Genomic DNA, 8,248 nt, shown 5'->3' on the forward strand with positions numbered 1-8,248 from the left:
GAAACAGGCTCCAGGCTCTGAGCCATCAGCCCAGAGCCCGACGCGGGGCTCGAACTCCCGGACCGCGAGATCGTGACCTGGCTGAAGTCGGACGCTTAACCGACTGCGCCACCCAGGCGCCCCTCAGAGTCCCTATTTCTTAAAGATACATACTAAAATATTTATGAACACAATGATGTGATATCTGGGATTTATGTCAAAATAATATAGGTTGGCAAGGAAAAGTGTGTAAAAGAAGAACCAAGATTCACCATGCACTGATAAATGCTAACATTTAAAATCTTTCAGAGGCGCCTTCAGCTCACATCATGATCTCATGGCTCTTGAGTTCGAGCCCCGCGTCAGGCGGTGCTGACAGCTCAGATCCTGGAACCTGCTTTGGATTCTGTGTCTCCGTGTCTCTCTCTCCCCCCCCCCCCCCCCCCACCGCTCTCTGCCCCTCCCCTGCTCACACACTCTCTCTCTCTCAAAAATAAACACTAAAATTTTTTTTTAATCTTTCATAAGATATTTAATAAAAAACATTAGTTCTAGGAGTGTTTCTATACCCCAGCATAAGGCCTCTAAAGCAGTGCCTTTCAGTGTCTGTAGTCCAGTGCTGGCCCACAAACTGATTCTGGCAGTCTGTGAGGAAGTAAGTACAAAATTTAAAGTAAGCATTTACAGGGGCACCTGGGTGGCTCAGTTGGTTGAGCGTCCGACTTCGGCCAGGTCATAATCTCATGATTCACGGGTTCAAGCCCCACATTGGGCTCTGTGCTGACAGCTCAGAGGCGGGTGCTGGGAGCTGGGAGCCAGCTTCAGATTCTGTGTCTCCCTTGCTTTCTGCCCCTCCCCCACTCACGCTCTGTCTCTCTCTCTCTCTCTCAAAAAATGAATAAACATTAAAAAAAAATTTTTTTTAATTTTTTTTTCAATGTTTATTTATTTTTGGGACAGAGAGAGACAGGGCATGAACGGGGGAGGGGCAGAGAGAGAGGGAGACACAGAATCGGAAACAGGCTCCAGGCTCTGAGCCATCAGCCCAGAGCCTGACGCGGGGCTTGAACTCACGGACCGCGAGATCGTGACCTGGCTGAAGTCGGACGCTTAACCGACTGCGCCACCCAGGCGCCCCAAACAAAAATTTTTTTAATAAAGTAAGCATTTAGAAATTTTTATAGAAGTTTGACCAAGTAATTTGGAATCTAAGAATGCCTTTGGGTTTATATTTTCTGTCCCTTTTTTAAACTTAATTTTTCTAGTAACTGATTTGTATTGTACTTTACAAAAGTAATGATTTGCCACACATCAGGGAAGACACCACCACTAGCCCTCACCACAGATGGTTTGAGAAACCATTCAGTTTCTTTTTTTTTTTTTTTAATTTTTAAGTTTATTTATTTCTCTGAGAGAGAGACAGAGAGAGAGACAGAGAGAGAGAGAGAGAGAGAGCGAGCGCATGGGTGGGGGAGACGCAGAGAGTGAGAGAGGGAGACACAGAATCTGAAGCAGGCTCCAGGCTCGGAGCTGTCAGCACAGAGCCCGACGCGGGGCTCAAACTCACAGACCATGAGATCACGACCTGAGCCGAAGTCAGATGCTCAACCGACTGAGCCACCCAGGCGCCCCTAAACCATTCAGTTTCAAGAGGGAAGCTGAATGCATTGGAGAGATGGTTCGGCAGGGCAGTAAGACATGGCTTTTAAAGTCAGACTGGTTGGAGTCCAATTCTCTCAACACCCGCTTAATCCTGTGACCTTGAATAAACAAGCTTAACCTCTTTAAGCCTTGGTTTCTTCATCTGTACGTAGTGGTAACAATAACAAAACATGCAGGATTCTTTGTAGGTAATAGAAACAACATACTTAATTGCCTATAAAAATACCATACTTGATCTTGCTAAAAAGAAGAAAACACAAGGCACCAAATACATGCCAAACACATTGCTCTATTCAATTTTACAATGTAGCAGTGTTATTAGCTTTATAACAACTGATCAAACAAGGGTTAGGATGACCAAGGTTTGGTTATAAATGAGCTCTTTTCTTCTCAACTCAACACAAGACCTCATGACTTGACATAATCACAGGATATTAAGAATATAATCCTTATATTTAAAGAAAAAAATAGCTTTATCTTGTGTGTATCTATGAATACCTATACATACGCAGGGATTGGCAGAGGAACTTTTTGTCTCTAGACATGTTTGTACTTGTATTCAACAAACGTGAATCCACGTTACGTACTTTTTAAAACTATACAAATAATGAAGGATGGGAGGAACCAAGAACTGAAAAATCCAGACACCAATGATAACCTATTCCGATTTTTCTACCCCACCACTTAAAGGGCACTGTAATTATATATGAGATTAAAGAATGAAAGCAGCTTAACAAAAATAAGCCTCTGGAGCTGCCCCAGGTCATTAAACTTTTCTCCAAAGCCAGTTCATCACCCCGGCAAGCAAAGTTAACAAGGCCAAGGATAAGGGCTCTAGAACTTCTTGCTCCCCAGTCCTGCTGCTTCTATATGCCAGCATAGGAGGAAATGGCATGACCACTATTTTCTCCAGAGTTCTTGAAAGGGCTCCCTGGGAAGGCAATTTTCAGACTGTCTACAATCTCCACTTCCCAGATCATAATTACTAACACAAATATAAATTGCGGTAGGGATAGGATATTAAGCTCTCCTAAGGCAGGATGGTTTTCCAAAACTGATGGCAGTAAAAATACTGTTTCTCCAAGACCTGAACTATTTTAGTAGCCTGTTATAGTGCCCACCTATGCTTCAACTCAATCCAACAAACGTGTACTGAATGCCCATTTTATGTGGAGGCCTTGAGGTAAGCAGCCCAGTTACAGAAAACAGTAAGACATGGACCTTACTCTCAAATGTATTTATGTGTCTATATGTGCTTGTAATATGACAAGATAACAATAACAAAGAAGAGGACCTTTAAGCTGGGATTTAAAAGATAACTGGTAAAGGGGTGCATAGGTGGCTCAGTCAGTTAAGCATCTGACTTCTGCTCAGGTCATAATCTCATGGCTTGTGAGTTCGATCCCATCAGGCTCTGTGCTGACAGCTCAGAGCCTGAAGCCTGCTTGGGATTCTGTCTCTGTCTCTCTCTGCCCCTCCCCAGCTCACACTCTGTCTCTGTCTCTCTCTCACATATAAATAAACATTAAAAAAAATTTGTTTAAGATAATTGGTAAGAATGGGGTACCTAGCTGGCTCACTTGGTGGAGTGTGTGACTCTTGATCTCAGGTTGTGTGTTGGAGCCCCACACTGGGTGTAGCGATTACTTAAAAAATAAAATATTTAAAGAAAAAAAAGGTAAGTGGTAAAAAAACAGGGCAAAAGGATGTGGGGAAGGAAAGGACATTCAGATAGGGACAACAGCCAGCTGGCATGACATATTTAAGGAACAACAAGCTGTTTCATATAACTGAAACACATAGAATACAAGGAGGGGATGAATATGGGGAGACAGGCAGAAGTCAGATCATGAAGAGCCTTTTATGACAAGCATATTGATTTTATCCTGTAGATAAAGGTGAAACAGTAACGAGTTTTACAAAAAGTTTTTTATTTTTTGGGTCATGAAGGCTAAAACTGTGAACATCTTTTTTTTCCCCCTTAATTTTTTTAATGTTTATTTATGAGAGAAGGGAGGTGAGGCAGAGAGAGAGAGGGAGAGAGAGAATCCCAAGCAAGCTCTGCACTGTCAGCACAGAGCCCATGAGATCACGACCTGACCCAACATCAAGAGTTGGATGCTTAACTGACTGAACCACCCAGGCACCCCAAACATCTTTCTCCACAAGATTAATCCTGACCCATAAATTAATTTCAGGACCAGATTTATCTTTTTCTTGAATAAGCCAATGTAGGAACTCAGAAAAAGAAAAGTTTTTCCGTGTGGTATAAATAACATTTCTTGGGAAAATAGTTTCTTCCATACAGATAAAAACTTAATTAATAGGATATATCACCTCAATATACTGCAGTTGACCCCTCCAAGGTAATAGATAATTAGCATCAATGTTCTCTTAGAAGTCTGACCGTCAAACATAAAATATGGATAAGTGTGTGCTTTTTTCCTTCCAGGCCTCAACACTAAATCCCTCAACAAAAAAGGAATATCAATCTCAGATTAGTGTGCTTTGTTTGAAAAGAGTTCAGAAAAGAGTAAGACATGGACCATGTGAAAAGAGGTCACATTAATGCTTATCATTTTACAGATGTAACCCGGAAGCACACCTGTAAGACAACTCTGCAACCATGTGCAAAGACAAAACATAATTGAAGAAAGTATTTTTGAGATCAGTACAGATAAAGGATGGATGAAAAATATGGAGGACTCTCCTGGAATAGTTTAGTCCTGCAATGTCTTTTCATGCACGCCAAAAACTTCACAGGCAGACATAACAGTGTACAAGTTTGATACAACATGTGAAACATTTCTTAGCAACTATAATCAGCATGAGAACTTCCCAACTTAGCAAAAACAACTGCAAATGAAGTCAATTCTGAATATTCACATGTAAATTATTCAATTTGGGGATTGCCCACAGCCTATTACTCCTTGTATCCACTGTGGACTCACAATTTATTCTTTCTTAATGATATGTTTTTTTTCTTTTTCATAAAAGCAACCATGTTTATTGGAGGAAATTTAGAAAATGTGATAGTTATAGAAGAAATTAATAAACACGAGGGGCATCTGGGTGACTCTGTTGGTTAAGCGTCCAACTTCGTCTCAGGTCATGATCTCACGACTAGTGAATTCGAGCCCGTGTCCGGCTCTGTGCTGACAGCTCAGAGACTGGAGCCTGCTTCAGATTGTGTCTCCCCCGCTCTCTGCCCCTCCCCCACTCACGCTCTCTGTCTCTGTCTCTCTCAAAAATGAATAAGTGGGTGCCTGGGTGGCTCAGCCGATTAAGCATCCGACTTTGGCCTAGGTTGCAAGTTCATGCCCCGCATCAGGATCTGTGCTGACAGCGCAGAGACTAGAGCCTGCTTCAGATTCTGTGTCTCCCTCTCTCTCTGCCCCTCTCCAGCTCATGCTCTGTCTCTGTCTCTCAAAAATAAATGTTAAAAAATTTAAAAAAAGTTTTAAATAACCATTTATACATACACACACACACACATATGATGAAGTTAGTACACCATCTATGAAAGTCTTACCAAAAAAAAAAATTTCTTGAACCGGAATCTGATCAATCCTCTAGATCCAACTACCAACTTACAGGAAATACAGAGCACAAGGGGAATATGCATAGGGATACAATAAGTAAAATCCACTCTGCTGCTTTCTTCAACAAATTACAGAGGAAGATGGGGCGCCTGGGTGGCGCAGTTGGTTAAGCGTCCGACTTCAGCCAGGTCACGATCTCGCGGTCCGTGAGTTCGAGCCCCGCGTCAGGCTCTGGGCTGAGGGCTTGGAGCCTGGAGCCTGTTTCCGATTCTCTCTCTGCCCCTCCCCCGTTCATGCTCTGTCTCTCTCTGTCCCCAAAATAAATAAACGTTGAAAAAAAAAATAAAATTAAAAAAATAAAAAAAAAAACAAAACAAATTACAGAGGAAGAAAGATTGAAAGGGAACAAAGAGTAAAAGACATGTAAAAAACAGATCAATCACAATATGTGGACTTCATTTGGATCCTAACCAAGTTTAAAAAATAATAATATTTCTTTTTTTTTAAGTTCAAGCCCAAATGTGGGGCTTGAACTGACCACCCTGAGATCAAGAGTCACATGTTCTATGGACTGAGCCAGATAATTTCCCCTAAACACAAGTAATATTTGAAAAAATTGGAAGTTTGAACATTGATTAGAATCATTAACTTTCTACATATGATAATGGCACTGGTATTTTTTAAAGTATTTTTCAGAGATTTTTCACATTCTGAAATCCTTAAGAGATTACATTATAAGACACCTGGGATTGCCTCAAAACAACAAAGGAAGAGGTGAAAAAGAACTGAGGTACAGAAGACACAAAACTGGTCATGAATTGAAAAATTAAAAAAAAAATTTAACATTTATTAATTTTTGAGATTGAGAAAGGAAGAGCATGAGCAGGGCGGGGACAGAGAGAGAGACACAGAATCTGAAGCAGGCTCCAGGCTCTGAGCTGTCAGCAGACCATGAGAACTCACAGACCATGAGATCATGACCTGAACTGAATTCGTACTCCCAACCAACTGAGCCACCCAGGTGCCCCCAAAAATTTTAAAACTGAGTAGGTAGTAGTACATAATATTATTCTACTTATGCATGTTTAAATTTTTCCATAACAAAGTTTTTTTTTTTTTTTATTAAATTTTTTTTTTTCAACGTTTATTTATTTTTGGGACAGAGAGAGACAGCATGAACGGAGGAGGGGCAGAGAGGGAGGGAGACACAGAATCGGAAACAGGCTCCAGGCTCCGAGCCATCAGCCCAGAGCCTGACGCGGGGCTCGAACTCACAGACCGCGAGATCGTGACATGGCTGAAGTCGGACGCTTAACCGACTGCGCCACCCAGGCGCCCCAACAAAGTTTTTTAAAATGACCCGTTATCCACATACATGCCCTAAAATGTGAAGAGGTTATTTTCTTCCATTTATTTTTATTTTCTTTTCTTTTAATGTTTATTTATTTTTGAGAGAGAGAGAAGCAGAGTGCGAGTGGGGAAGGAGCAGAGAGAGAGGGAGACACAGAATCTGAAACAGGCTCCAGGCTCTGAGCTGTCAGCACAGAGCTGGATGCGAGGTTCAAACCTGTGAACTGTGAGATCATGACCTAAGCTGAAGTTGGACGCTTAACCGACTGAGCTACCCAGGTGCCCCTATTTTCTTCTATTTAAAAAAATTCACATATAAAAACTCCATGGAAATATATGTCATATCTGGTTTAAAAACCTCCTTCTTCATTTAACAATACATAGGTGAGTTTTCTTGAATCACCAGAAAAACATCAAAAACGATTATATCATACATACATACAATTAGTCTGTTAAATCTTTCTCTAATTGAACATGTCTCCAATTTTTGGTATAAAAAAGTAAAGCTGAATTATATATCACTGAGCATGTATTTTTGTCCTTACTTCCATTAACTACTTCAAGTGGAAATACTGGGAAATACTTTTTAAAATTTTTACCTTCTTTTTTTTAAAGTTATTTTTGAGAGAGAGAGAGAGAGAGAGAGAGAGCAAGAGAGCATGAATGGGGGAGGGGCACAGAGAGAGAGGAAGAGAGAGGATCCCAAGCAGACTCCACACTGTCAGGGTAGAGCCCAATGTGAGGCTCAATCTCACAAACCATGAGATCATGACCTGAGCAGAAATCAAGAGTTGGATGCTTGGGGTGCCTGGGTTAGTTGGCCTGGGTTAGTCAGTTGGTTAGGCAACTGACTTCAGCTCAGGTCATGATCTCATAGTTTGGGAGTTCGAGCCCCATGTCAGGCTCTGTGCTGACAGCTCAGAGCCTGGAGCCTACTTCAGATTCTGTCTCTCCCTTCTCTCTACCCCTCCCCTGCTCACGCTCTGTGTCTCTCTGTCTCTCAATAATAAGTAAACGTTAAGAAAAAAATTAAAAAAAAAAAAAAGAGTTGGATGCTCAACTGACTGAGCCACCCAGGCACCCCTTGACTTTTTTATTTTTTAATAACAGAGTTACTGAGATATTTCGTATACCATAAAATTCGCCCTCTTAAATTGTCTAATTCAAAGGTTTTTAAATTTTTTTTTAATGTTTATTTGAGAGAGTCAGAGCACAAGCCGGGGAGGGGCAGAGAAAGAGGGAGACAGAATCCAAAGCAGGCTCCAGCACAGAGCCCAATGCAGACTCCAACTCCCCAGCCATGAGATCATGACTGGAGCCGAAGTCGGATGCCCAACCGACTGAGCCACCCAGGCGCCCCTAACTCAATGGTTTTTAATATGTTCAGAGTTGTGTAATTATCACCATTATCTAATTTAGAACAATTTCATCAACCCAAAAGGCAACCCATACTCGTTAACAATCATTGTCCATTTTCCCCCAGTCCCTGAAAAGACATTAACTACTTTTTCTTTTTTTTTGAGACAGTGTGTGTGCACGTGCAAGCAAGCAAGCAGAAGGGCAGAGGGAGAGAGGGGGAGGGGGGAAAGGGAGAGAGAGGAAGAGGCGGAGAGAGGGAGAGGGAGAGAAAGGGAGGGGAGAGAGGGGGAGGGAGGAAGGGAGGAGAGAGGGGAGAGAGAGGGGGAGGGGGGAGGGGGGAAGAGAGAGGGAGAGGG

The 8,248-nt window shown here is 41.9% G+C and overlaps 1 protein-coding gene across 1 annotated transcript in view; it reads right to left on the bottom strand.

The window, feature by feature from the left end:
- Positions 1-8,248, bottom strand: part of RETREG3 (reticulophagy regulator family member 3) — a 27,579-nt gene that overhangs the window by 9,472 nt on the left and 9,859 nt on the right. The window lies entirely within an intron of this gene.

The sequence above is a fragment of the Herpailurus yagouaroundi genome, unplaced genomic scaffold (genome assembly GCF_014898765.1).
Source record: "Herpailurus yagouaroundi ecotype Mexico unplaced genomic scaffold, PumYag 189, whole genome shotgun sequence".
Classification (NCBI taxonomy): Eukaryota; Metazoa; Chordata; class Mammalia; order Carnivora; family Felidae; genus Herpailurus; species Herpailurus yagouaroundi.